The following is a 13618-nucleotide window of genomic DNA, read 5'->3' as shown; positions in this document are numbered from 1 at the left end:
TCTCAAGAGTCTCCTCCAGCACCATAATTCAAAAGCATCAATTCTTTGGTGATCAGCCTTCTTTATGGTCCAGCTCTCGCTTCCTTACATCACTACTGGGAAAACCATAGCTTTAACTATACGGACCTTTGTTGGCAAGGTGATGGTCTAGCTCTCCCATACATCACTACTGGGAAAACCATAGCTTTAACTATACGGACCTTTGTTGGCAAGGTGATGTATCTGCTTTTTAAGATGCTGTCTAGGTTTGTCATTGCTTTTCTCCCAAAAAGCAGGCGTCTTTTAATTTTGTGACTGCTGCCACCATCTGCAGTGATCATGGAACCCAAGACACTGTATTTTAGTCTATTTGAACTTTTACAACAGCCCACTACTCTCTTTTTTCTCCTCCCCCTTCCCACAAACTGGTAATCTTTCAAAGGTATGTGCAGTGTTCTAGATATTCTTATAATTTCTTTAAAAACTTGACAGATAACTTTTATTCTTAAGGCTCTGTTTGCACATAGTGCTAGAGAAAACCAAGAGAAAACCTTTTCTACAGCTCATAGTTTGTCTAGAGTGAGACTAACAACAAGCTTGGGTTAAGACGTAACACTAAGCTAAACCATGGCTTGGCCCTGGGTAGCATGAGAGCAGTAGGGTAGAGGCACCGTGGCCATGATCTTTGCTCCAGGAATCCAGTTGTTTGTATAAACCATTGTTTGGCTTAGCATTGCATGCAAACAACACCATATTTAAATCATTTGAAAGGTATGCTTCTGTTTTTTCTTTTTTTCTGGATACCAAAGCTTCACTTGTTTCAATCAGCAGGGTTTTGTCAAAATCGCCCTGCTAAAAGTTTTCACTGTAAATCAGGGTCTTTGAAATGAAGAGAACTTTGAATCTGAACTGTAAATATGAATTTTATTGATGCCCAGTTCCTAATACTTGCTTCAAGCTATAGTTACTTATTCAAGGGCTTGAGAGAAAATCTCTGGTTCCATCTATTGCTCTCTGGTTCCATCTATTGACACACTAGCAGAATTTGGGAAAGTGATGCTGCTGTGCTCAAAGACCTAAATCAGGCATCCCCAAACTTCGGCCCTCCAGATGTTTTGGACTACAATTTCCATCATCCCTGACCACTGGTCCTCTTAATGAGGGATCATTGGAGTTGTAGGCCAAAACATCTGGAGGGCCGCAGTTTGGGGAAGCCTGACCTAAATGAACATACAGAACTCTGTTTCGTAATACTTCTTTTTTCTTTTCTTTTTTTGCATTGGGCGTGTGTGTGAAGACTGCTTTTTCACTTCAAGGTCCCTTCTGCTAAAAACACTGCACAATTTTGCAAGATAGGACTAATTCTAGATGAATATGAAATCAATCCAGTTGGACTGAGTTCCCACACTTCATCTAACTCCAGCACCATTCCAGATTGTGATTATCTCTTTAAGGCTACATACAGTGCTTTTTTCTGGGAGTACACAGTACCGGCACCTTTTTATAATCTCATTTTCACATATATACACACATGCACACATAGTAGCTTAGAATTTTCCCAAGCTCTTACTAACTAGTACAGTGTGATCATCTAAGATCCCCATCCTTATCAACTTTCTTTTGCAAAATGCAGTCTTTTCCTGAAATTTACATCACATTTAATGTAGTTTGAAATAAGAATTTTAATTTAATCCACCATGTGTCCTGGTATTCATAGTTCACATCTGTGTAAGGGCTTCAATGCAATTGGTTAGGTGAAACTCTGTGAACTATCCTTCCCCCCTGGTGTCAGAAAGGAATCAGAAATGAAACGACTTGTTCGTCTAGGGTTTAGCTGAGATTCTGGAAATTGGGGGGGGGGTGATTCCCATTTCACATTCCTGATAAAATTGATGCAGTCTAAACATAACACCGTATGTTTTCTCTCCCCCCCCATCACACCAAAATACATCAACAGCAGAAGCACAAAGTCTGCTTTCAAAGTACCATCAGTGGGTTTTACATTTAAGGAAAGCCTATAGTAGTGCAATTCTTTTGGACTGCACGAGTTTGGAATACAGGTGGCAACCAGGGGATTACATCACTGGTTACAGGTGGCACTGTGGTCTAAACCACTGAGCCTCTTGGGCTTGCCGATCAGAAGGTTGGTGCTTTAAATCCCCGTGGCAGGGTACAGTTCTGTCCCAGCTCCTGCCAACCTAGCAGTTTGAAAGCACACCAGTGCAAGTAGATAAATAGGTACCGCTCTGGCAGGAAGGTAAATAGTGTTTCTGTGCGCTCTGGTTTTCATCATGGTGTCCCGTTGCACCAGAAGCAGTTTAGTCATGCTGGCCCCATGATCCGGAAAGCTGTCTGCAGACAAACGCTGGCTCCCTCGGCCTGAAAGCGAGATGAGCACCACAACCCCATAGTCTCCTTTGACTGGACTTAACCGTTCAGGGATGCTTTATCTTTTACATTACTGAATGCACTATTGCACCACCAAAAACCTTCCACATGGTAACTGCTGCCCTTCGGATGTTTTTGGACGTAGTTTCCATCAACTTCAGCCAACAGGGCCAAAAGTCAGAGATGATGGGATCGCTGGCACACTAACTTTCCATCTGTAGCAAAACATATCCAAATGTACTTATATGTACCCTGCCAAGCATACTTCTGGGGCTTTAGAAATAAAACACACAATCTCAAGGCATACTCCTGTTTTTAAAAGCTTGCTTCAGTTTCTCGGATAACCATTCTACCAGATGTCTGATGAACTGCGATTCCCCTATATTCGCAAGCAAGCTAAAAAAAAACTGCATGGTTTGTAAACATTGTTTTGTTTAATGGTATATCTAACTGATTTCAAATGGCATGAGAAGGGGGAGGAATGGCACTTCCAAAATTTACTTTAAATGATAAAAGTTTATATTTGAAACACTGTCCATGTTCCAGATTATTGATGCAGGCAAGTTTCTCCGAACATCGAGGGGAAACAAGGTTTGTAAAGTTTATATTATCCAACCACCCTCAGAAAAGAACTTGCACCCTACAAGTATCCCCACAGAATTTTGCAGTCCAGCATACATATACAAAATGTTGCAAACAGTCTCAGAACCGGTGTCTGTCACCAATACTAGCACTGCTGGCTGGAGCTGATAGGAGTTCCGAGTCCAAAAACATCTGGAAGGCTCACCGGTTCCCTATCCTTGGCTGAATCTACACATATATATAAAACCGCTGTGAAAGTGCATATATATATTTTAATATATATATGGAATTTGCCATTAGCTCACCAGCTCCATTTGTATAATGCACTTAAAACGCACTTAAAATATTATATTTGCAGCTGTATAGCTGAGTCCCTTGACATGCTCCCTGACTCTAGCCTGGTTTGCTTTGGCTCACATTAAAGCAAGAGCATTGCCCCGGTGGCGTTTGTAAATACCCTTGCCCAACAGGGAAGAACTCTGTGTGTGGAAGATTGGGGGAAGAAGTTCCCATTCTCCTGAACTTTGGCTGAACTGGTCTTCTCATGTTCCTTCTTGTGTACTAGACAAGATCATTAAAGCTCCTCAGTTTATCCTGAGAATTTTGTGTGGTGTTGTTGCTTTAATTGAGCAGCTGAGTAAATACAGTGTCTTTCATTCTTCAGCGCAGGGACTGCTAAGAAGATCAAAGCAGTATCTTTAGGGCATGGAGTTGAGATGAAGGAATATGACGTCATAAGGCTACTTGGAATAGCCATGCTGTGAAATGCATGCCACAGAGAACAGGGGTATGCGTGCATGTGTGAGAAGAGAGGAAGTAAGGCAAATATAGAGGGATAATTGAAAGGGGGGCCCCAAAAGACCGGTACACTCTGGGTATCTTCTCCCCCCCCCCCTGCACTGCTAATGGCAGTGGGGTGGGGGTGGGGGGAGTGGTTTTGATCAGAGAAATATGAGAAGGATTAACCCTTTCCTCAGCACAATGTCCACAATCAAATTACACCCTCCCCCAATATTCTTTTAAAAACACACAGCATGTCCATCATCACAGAATCAGCTAGTCCAACCCACTACAATGCAGGAATCTCAGCTAAAACATCCTTGACAGATGGCTATCCAACCTCTGCTTAAAAACCTCCAAGGAAGGACAGTTCCCAACTTCTCGTGGGAATCTGTTCCACTGCCGAACAGTTGTCAGAAAGTTTTTCCAGATGTTTAGTCGGAATCTCCTTTCTTGTAACTTGAAGCCATTGCCTCAAGTCCTACCCTCAAGAGCAGGAGAAAACAAGCATGCTCCCTCCCCCATGTGACAGCCCTTAATATATTTGAAGATGGCTATCATATCTCCTCTCAGACTCCTCTTTTCCAGGCTAAACATACCCAGCTCCTTCAAGCACTCCCCATAAGGCTTAGTTTCCAGATCCTTGATCATCATGGTTGCCCTCCTCTGCACACGTTCCAGCTTGTCAACGTCCTCCTTAAATTGTGGTCAGAATTGGACACAGTATTCCAGGTGTGGTCTGACCATGGCAGAATAGAGTGGTACCATATTACTTCCATTGATCTGGATACTATACCTCTGCTGATGCAGCCTAGAACAGCTGCATCAAGCAATCCTATCCCAGATCTTCCACATCACATCCAGTTTCACCCCGAGTTTTCAGAATTTCAGAATTTGTCTGGGTTTTATTTCATTTTTATTAAAGATTTTCTTGATTTACAGAAATATGTGCAATGTCTCTCGTAACATTTTTGCAAATCAGTTTCATCTGTTGAGACATTGGGAAGAAAATGGGAAAAGAGGTAGATGGGGGAAGGGTGGGGTGGGGGTGGGGTGACAATGTTTCTATTTTGCTTATTATATGTGGGGTTTTTTTTGCCAGCGTCACTTGCGTAGGTTCTCTGCTGTTCGCTTATGTTCCTTTAGTGGTGAGTGATGTTGGGGGTTGGCCTAGGATATGGTTGTTCATTTGTGGTTGGCTGTGGTGGTCTTTGTTTCGTGGGTGGGTGGGGTGGGTGGGTGTTTTGGGTCAGGTTAGCCATATTGATTTGTATGCTGTTGGTGGATTTTTGTCACTGTCTTGTTGGGCTGTGTATGTGATAAAGGGGAGCCATCTTCTTCTATTTGTCCCCATGTCAGTTTCAGCTTATTGGTTAATTTTTCTAATAAGGTTGTTTCCCATACTACCGTATATTCCGGCATATAAGACGAATGGGCGTATAAGACGACCCCCAACTTTTCCAGTTAAAATATAGAGTTTGGGATATACTCGCCATATAAGAAATATGACCCGGAGTATAAGACGACCCCCGACTTTTGAGAAGATTTTCATGGGTTAAAAAGTAGTCTTATACACAGGAATACACAGTATTTGGTACCATGCACAAAGGCTGCTTGACCTGTGCTTGTATCACAGCCTTTGCATCACGAGCACATTCTACTCTATCAAGGTGAAACACTGAGTGTCCTGGAGGCATCCAAGGTCAGGCCACTGGCACCAGCTGGACTTGTCAGCAGGTGATGCGCACGGAAGTGTGTTCATGTCAGACAATTTTGTCTACCTGGGTTCCACCATAACCAGCAACTTCTCCATTGACACTGAGCTGGACAAGCGTATTGGCAAGGCCGCCAGGGCAATTGCTTACCTCTCCAAAAGGGTCTGGGAGAATGTGATGCTAGCATCCAATACCAACATGAAGGTCTACCAGGCTTGCGTCATGAGCATGCTGCTTTATGGAAGTGAGTCATGGGCAACTCACAACCGCCAGCAGCAATGCCTCCATGCCTTCTACATGAACTGCATCAGGAAGATTTTGGGCATCACATGTAGGACAGTCTCAAACAAAGATGTGCTCTTCCAGGTCCACATTCCCACTGGCTTGCTCATGTCCACAGAATGAATGATGGCAGGATCCCCAAGGACTTCAGGCACAAGGTCTGTTGCCAGATACCTGTGTTAACAAAGACTCAGCAAATGACCAAAATAATCTCTTAATTGAATTATGGGTCCAAATGACTGAATATGTTTTCTTTGCATTGATTTGCAGCAGCAGCAGCAGCAGCAGCAGCAACAACAACAACAACAATTTATTATTTATACCCCGCCCATCTGGCTGGGATTCCCCAGCCACTCTGGGCAGCTTCCAACAAAATATTAAAGTACAATGGTCTGTAAAACATTAAAAGCTTCCCTAAACACAGGTAGTTACAGGTAGGTAGCCGTGTTGGTCTGAGTCGAATGAGTTCCAATTAATTACCAACTTCATTGGATCATTACCAATGAGTTCATTGGAACTCATTACCAAGCTTAAAACCATGGAGCCACCTGGGATGAACAAAGACATAGGATTCTTATCTCATTATGCATGATCAAGCTTTATTTAGTGCCTCAGCTCTTGCTTTTTCCCCGCAGGACCAATTGCAGTCATCAGCAGTCGTTAACAGCCATCAACAGGTTTACCACTCCTATCAGCCCATCACCCATTCCCACCCTCCCCCACCACCCTCTGTATATACATAAGGGTCTGGCTCTTCTGTTTCAAGTGTATCTGAAGAAGTGTGCATGCACACGAAAGCTCATACCAAAATAAAAACTTAGTTGGTCTTTAAGGTGCTACTGGAGGAATTTTTTTTATTAAACACAGGTAGATTATACATAAAATAAAGAAGAACAAAAGATGGTTGTTCATTTGGCCGTGATCTAGAAAATGGTGGAAATACATGGAGCGTTGTAGCAAATATGCAATCCTAAGGCAATATTTACATGTGACTTTGAAATACGGGATTTGTTCTCTAAAAGGAGATTACTTATTTCAAAGCTTAAGATCTTTTTAAGATTACGAGGATTAACTTTTTCTGTTTAATGCCGAATCTCCCCATTTATCAAAGCACGAACAAAATCTTTTGCTTGATGAATTGCAGAAGCAGTGATGAAAGGGCTATAAATGAAAGACTCGCACAGATTATATATATTTTCAGAACACGGGAAAGGCATGCACAGATTTCCCCTCTTCCCAGAACATTGACATTGGAACATTTCCCTCTCCCAAGATGCTCTGGAGCTGACCTAAAGTTGCCCTTCTCTTACTGAGGAATTTCAAAGGGATATTCCAGTGTGAAACTGCCGAGTTAAAATGTTATCAAGGGATTTTATTTGTCTCTGGGGCATGAATAAAGATATGAAGGCTTCTTGTCACACTGGAGATGTTAAGTTACTTAGCAGTATTAGGGAACTGCTAAGACTATTCCTGTGAAGAGTGACTTAACTGATTTGTCACAGAATGTAATTTCTGTAGTTCCATCACCATTTGGCCTGGCTGCTCATAGTCCCCACCCACCCCAAATGAATATATACCCACCAACTAAGGATAGCAACTTTATGTATCTGATGAAGTGGATTCCTTGCTTTGGGTGGAAAGAAAAGGACAAGTAAAAAGAGAACAAATTGTGACGATCACATGTATGTTCACTACAGGATGTTACTTACCAGCTTACAAAACTGTTCTTGCCATCTGTTAGTTTCTTTAGAAGGAAAGTGTGGTGTGCTAGGTTGAATGAATAACACCACCATCTACAAACATTTATAGGGAGGAAGAAATCTTACATAACCTGGGGGAAAATTGGATTTTATTTATTCAATTTTGAAATCAATCAAGAGCTAGAGAACCAGTGTTGATGGGCATTTGGACTATTCAATAAATTCATTTTATATAATATGGAGAAGTAGGCTCCCATCTGAAATATGTTTAAGTCAATGGCCTTTTAAAAAATATGTCCCAGTTAAGCTTTTAGTTTGTGTATGCATGGGTGGAGATTTTTAAGAGAGGCATCATTTGAAGTGCTATTGAAACCACAAAAAAGTGAGTATCACAGGCAAGAAGAGGGAAAGAGCATTTCTGTGCCACTGGGAGTCTGTCCTAGTCATGGGCGTAGCCAGGATTTATTTGAGGGGGGCAAAATAATAATAATAATAATAATAATATATTATTTATACCCCGCCCATCTGGCCGGGTTCCCCCAGCCACTCTGGGCGGCTTCCAACAAAACAGAAATTCTAAAATACAGAAATCCATCAAACATTAAAATACAGAAATCCATCAAACATTAAAAGCTTCCCTAAACAGGGCTGCCTTGAGATGCCTTCTAAAGGTCTGGTAATTGTTGTTCTCTTTGACCTCTAGTGGGAGGGCATTCCACAGGGTGGGTGCCACTACCGAGAAGGCCCTCTGCCTGGTTCCCTGTAACTTGGCTTCTCGTAGTGAGGGAACCGCCAGAAGGCCCTCGGAGCTGGACCTCAGTGTCCGGGCAGAACGATGGGGGTGGAGACGCTCCTTCAGGTATACCGGACCGAGGCCGTTTAGGGCTTTAAAGGTCAGCACCAACACTTTGAATTGTGCTCGGAAACGTACTGGGAGCCAATGTAGGTCTTTCAGGACCGGTGTTATGTGGTCTCGGCGGCCGCTCCCAGTCACCAGTCTAGCGGCCGCATTCTGGATTAGTTGTAGTTTCCGGGTCACCTTCAAAGGTAGCCCCACGTAGAGCGCATTGCAGTAGTCCAAGCGAGAGATAACTAGAGCATGCACCACTCTGGAGAGACAGTCAGTGGGCAGGTAGGGACTCAGCCTGCGTACCAGATGGAGCTGATAAACAGCTGTCTTGGACACAGAGTTGACCTGTGCCTCCATGGACAGCTGTGAGTCTAAGATGACTCCCAGGCTGCGCACCTGGTCTGCTGAGCTTTTTTTAGATCGCCCTCTAAAGTTGTTGAGATGTTTTTGGGAAAACCATGAGTAAAAATACCCCCCAGAACCTCAGTTAATTGACTACTTTCTAGGTTCCTAGTCATACTTTTCCAGATTGTAGCAGTTTGTTTTTTGGTTGGTGTTTTTTTAAACAAAAACCATGTCACACGAAACCATGGCTTAGCAGAAATGATCCAATCTGCACTTCAGTCCTGTTCTTGACTCCTCGAAAGATTCCATCAACGTGTCGTCCAAAAAATTTACACATCACTTCGGAAGACAGGCGAACTAATGCCAGAGTACTTGGAAGAAGCAAAGATCAGCAGTGTCGAAGCACCGATTCTTCAATATAAAATTTGTTGGACTGGTCATGTTGTGCAGATCGTCTTCCAACGCAACTATTCTATTCCGAACTCAAAAATGGAGAGTGCAATGCTGGTGGTCAACAAGAGGTTTAAAGACTCTCTCAAGGTAAATGTAAAAAAAAGGGGGGGAGTATAAACAGGACAATTGGGAAACACTGGCCTGCAAGCGCTCCAGTTGGAGAACAGCCTTTACCAAAGGTGTCATGGACTTTGAAGAAGCACAAACTCAGGACCAAAGGGAGAAACGTGCTAAGAGGAAGGCAGGTTTGGCAAATCCAAAACCGAGATCAACTCCTGCCCAGAAACCTATGCCCCCACCGTGGAAGGACGTGCGGCGGATCCAGAATTGGCCTCCACAATCACTTAGGACTCACTGTTAAGACCGTGTCCATGGATGGAAGACAATCTTAGGTACGAGTGATCGCCAAAGAAGAAGACATGGGGGTAAGCCAGGGGGTGTCTCGGGGGACCCTTGCCGCCTCTACCCCTCTCCCTTCTTTTTGCGCGCCAGCCGGCTGGCTGGGGGGAGCCACGTGCGCGCGCCAGCGTCGGAGCAGGGTGCGGCCGGGAGGTGGCAGCCCGCGGCAGCAGCAGTGGGCGGAGAGAGCGGCTGTTGGAGGAGGAGGAGACGGAGGAGGGACGCGGGGACAGCGGCCTCGGCACTCTCGGCGCGGATCCTGGTGGGGAGCATCGGCAGCGCCGCCGCCGCCGCCGCCGCGTTGGGCAATGGAGGAAGGGGACGCCACCGCCCTCCGCCCGTGATCCGTCGCCGCCCGTGATCTGTCCCCACCGAGGTGAGCTAGGATGGAGCCGCCGCGGGGCGCCCCTTTCCCCCTGGAGCGCCCTCGCTTTTTCCTTCAGCCTTTGGAAATGAAATTGGGATTTGGGGGGTGGGGTGGAGGGTAGATCCCTTCCAGGCGGCGATGGGGTGGGGAAATAGCGGGGAGACTTCTCCAAGCAGTGGGGAGGATGGTGGTGGATCGGGGTCCGTCCAAGCGCGCGCTGGAATACGTCGGGGTGGATTTGGGGTCTATCCTTCCCCAGAGTAGGATCCTGCGGAGGAAACGTGTCTCCGGGGAGTTGCTGGCACCGAAATTTGTGGGTGCCCGGACCCTTCATGGGGAATTTTGTGGGTGTTCGGGCACCCAGGGCCCCAGGGAGTTGGCACCTATGGGAGGGTGGTGGATCAGGGTTTCATGCCTCGGGGTGGATTGGGGCGCCGTCCAATACTCGCCTCCTGATCACACCCTAGTCTTTCCATCCCCAGAGTCGGCTCCTGTCCTGCCCCCTTTGGGGCCAGAACCGGACTAGGAAGGAAGGCGGAGGGGAAAACGTGGCTCCGGGGGGTTGCTATATGGCCCCAAGCGGGCTCTCCCTCCCGCCCCGTCTGGCTGCTCCGGACGCGCTATGCGCCTTTGCAGGAGACCAGGAGCGAGCCGTTAGTCGCCTTCCCCGCCGCGCTCTGTCCTCGCCGGCTTCCTGCGTGGAGCCACCGCCTGCATCTCTTTCTCTCTCTGGGGAAAGTTGTTGCTTCCTCCAAAACAAATCCCCGCCGCGTCTCAACTCGAGCCGGACTCCCTTTGTTTGTTCCCGCACGGCTTGAGGACGTGTGGAAAAGTTGACAACGGGAAGCGCCTCCCTCCCTTTCTCAGACGGGACCCTGCCGTCGTTTGGGGAGCCAGCCTCGCATTGCCTCTTCCTAGGCAGCCTCTTAGAGGGCGAAGGCGGAGCGCGCAAAGGAAACCAGCGGCAGTTTCAGGACTGGCTGGCTGAAGAATTTAGATCGACAGTGTAGAGAGGGTGGAGTGGACTCGCCAAGGCTGTGGTGTGCAGTCAGCTTTGCCTTACTGCCAATCGGGGATGGGGAAGTTGTGGTCCTCCGATAGACTCCAACCTCCACCCCGTGTTCGAAACTCCCATTGTTCTAGGCGCGTTTTGTGACAGGGAATTTTCTTAATGTGAGCAGTTTCTGAGCTCTGGGCACAGTACCGCGCCTAAGAATTCCGATTTAAACTGCAGAGTGGAAGGAAAGGAGGACCTTTTTCTGCCTCTCCACTTCCAACTACTCTCTGAAGACTGGAGAAGAGACCCTATTAAGAATATTAGGGGGTGCGCAGGGGAAGGACTAGACGCTGTGAAAAATGAACATAAGATTTTAGCTGCAGTTCATTCATTTTCAGCTTTGTATTCTTGCTATAAAAAAGCACGCCCAGACATTCAGTTGCTGTGCCCATAACCTTGGTTTAAGGTGCCATTTAGCTCCTAGCTTTCATATCTCAGTTTCTAACACTGGTTCCATCAGCCCCAGACAACATGAGCAGTGGTCATGGATGGTGGAAGTTGCAGTCTGAGAACGTATGGAGAGCTACTGCTCTAGAGGCAATTTAGTGGCTCAGAAACTCTTCCAGATGACGAGAGCTTCTTTTCTTTTGCATAAGTGGTGGTTCTTCTCTGTCTGGCTATTCAAGTGCCATAGTCACTGTTGTAAGTTATATGTGGATGGGGGGGGGTCCCTCATTTTGTAGGTCAGTAATTTTTCCAGACGGATTTGCAAGGGTCACATCCTAGCAGCTAAATTCTGTTTAAACACCCTTTCCTCTGCAGTCCTGAAACGCTTGATTTTAGCCATCTTGATTACATACTGCAATATCTGAAAGATGCCCTCGTCTTTCAAGAAACAGCTTGTTTATGTGGTTTCTCAATTAGTGAGAAGAGGCAAGCATAATGAATAGTGGAACGTGATTGAGTGGCTCAAAAGCCTTGATGCACATAGCTCTACTTTTTACCCACATTTAAAAATTGGTCTCTCTTAACAAAAAAATAAAGTTTTACTGTGCTGCCTAATGGATGTTATTTATTTTTTCTTTCTTTCTTTCTATTTTTGCATTCTTGGTAATATGAGAAACATTGGCCTGCCAATTTTGCTGTATCACATCTAATTACATTAAGAAGGAACTGGAGGATGCTTTAGAATCTTCCAAATAAGTGCTAAAGGTTTGCCTTTGTCTGAAGCCAAGCTTCTTCCCTGTAATAAACTGCTGGTGAACTGCCTTTGTCCATTCTTGAGATATTTACCTATGGACCTAATTGGCTGTTCCCTCTCTGTATGGAAGCAGTCAGCTAGAAAGTGCTGTTGTGAGCTTGTGCCTTGATTGTGGGATTACCATAGGCATTTGCTTGGGAATTTGGGAATAGGATGGTGGGCTTTGGTCCAACGCAGCAGGGTACTTCTTATTTTAGACTAGAGGGTGGTAGACTCTCCTCTGGAGATCTAGTAGGGCTGCTGATGCTCCCACTCTGGATTTCCTGCACCGAGTATGAACAGAACATCAGCCAGAGCGCAATTCAAGAAAAGAAGTCAAAAACAAGCAGGTCTTCAAGGCTTTCCTAAACCCCTGAATGGATGCAAAAGCTTTCTAGAAACTAGGCGAGGTGGCCTCCAATACCTTCTCATAGTGGGATGACAAAAGACAACAGAGGATGGGGTGGACTGCCTAGTGCAGGAGCGGCAATCTGCAGCCCCAGGAACTGAATGCGGCCCTCAAGCCTTCCTTATCTGGACCTTGGAATGCTCCCTCAGCCACACTCTGACTTGCCTCACACACCAGGTGTTTTTGCTCTTCTGGAATGTGTCCTTCAACACTGATAATGCTTCTGGCTTGTCTGGATACGGAAGAGAGAGGCGTGTCTTTGCATGGGTAGAAACCAGTGTATTGTACAAAAGTAAAGTGTGGGTAGCGCTGTGGGTTAAACCACAGAGCCTAGGGCTTGCCGATCAGAAGGTCGGCGGTTTGAATCCCTGCGACGGGGTGAGCTCCCGCCGCTTGGTCCCAGCTCCTGCCACCCTAGCAGTTCGAAAGCACGAAGTGCAAGTAGATAAATAGGTACCGCTCCGGCGGGAAAGTAAACGGCGTTTCCGTGCGCTGCTCTGGTTCACCAGAAGTGGCTTTGTCATGCTGGGCACATGACCTGGAAGCTGTACGCCAGCCGGTAAAGCGAGATGAGCACCACAACCCCAGAGTCATCCGCGGGACTGCGACTGGACCTAATGGTCAGGGGTCCCTTTACCTTTACCTTTAAAGTTGGCATAAATTGTTCTGTCCACTTTCCCCCCTGGCTCCTGTCCACCTCTGGAATGTAACCCTTGGGAGGTTGCGGATAATTGAATACAGCACTCAGGCTGGAAAAGGTTCTCCATCTCTAACCTAGAAGATGTGACCTGCCCATAGTGGGTTTTAGTGGTTTCATGGCCCACTTCCTAAGAGTAATGCTGACAGTAAGCAGGGTCTTGCAGTAGTTAGCTGTGTGCAGTTGACCCTGCCAGTGAAGCGCTGTGCTGCCTTTGTGTCATGCAATTTGGGAGGTGCTTCTTGTGAAAGAAGGGGTTCCCTCTTGGTCATTCCACTGCCCTCTCAATTATGGGGAGTGGTGAACCAGGCGAGGGCATTCTCTGTGGCAGCTGTCCATGAAGGCAGGGGGCATTTGTCCCCTTCCCCTAACCCCCAGATCCTTTTGTTTTTTTAAGAGTAAGTTTCTAGCATGCGTGGAATCCAGGATACAAGG

At 46.1% G+C, this 13618-nt stretch overlaps 1 protein-coding gene across 4 annotated transcripts in view; it reads left to right on the top strand.

The window, feature by feature from the left end:
- Positions 1-9657: 9657 nt before the first annotated feature.
- The window catches only part of LRRC8C (leucine rich repeat containing 8 VRAC subunit C), a 38173-nt gene continuing 34212 nt past the window's right edge, over positions 9658-13618 (top strand). For 3 of the 4 annotated variants that reach the window (XM_035122932.3, XM_088673828.1, XM_088673830.1), the window contains exon 1: positions 9683-9849. The gene's annotated coding sequence lies outside the window, so the exon portion shown is untranslated. Of the gene's footprint in view, positions 9850-13618 lie in introns of all 4 variants that reach the window. The other variant, XM_088673827.1, reaches the window with a different exon arrangement.

This window comes from Zootoca vivipara, chromosome 7 (genome assembly GCF_965207765.1).
Source record: "Zootoca vivipara chromosome 7, rZooViv2.hap1.1, whole genome shotgun sequence".
NCBI classification, from domain to species: domain Eukaryota; kingdom Metazoa; phylum Chordata; class Lepidosauria; order Squamata; family Lacertidae; genus Zootoca; species Zootoca vivipara.
The sequence above is the reverse complement of the archived record's forward strand: the minus strand, read 5'-3'. Positions and strand labels throughout refer to the sequence as shown.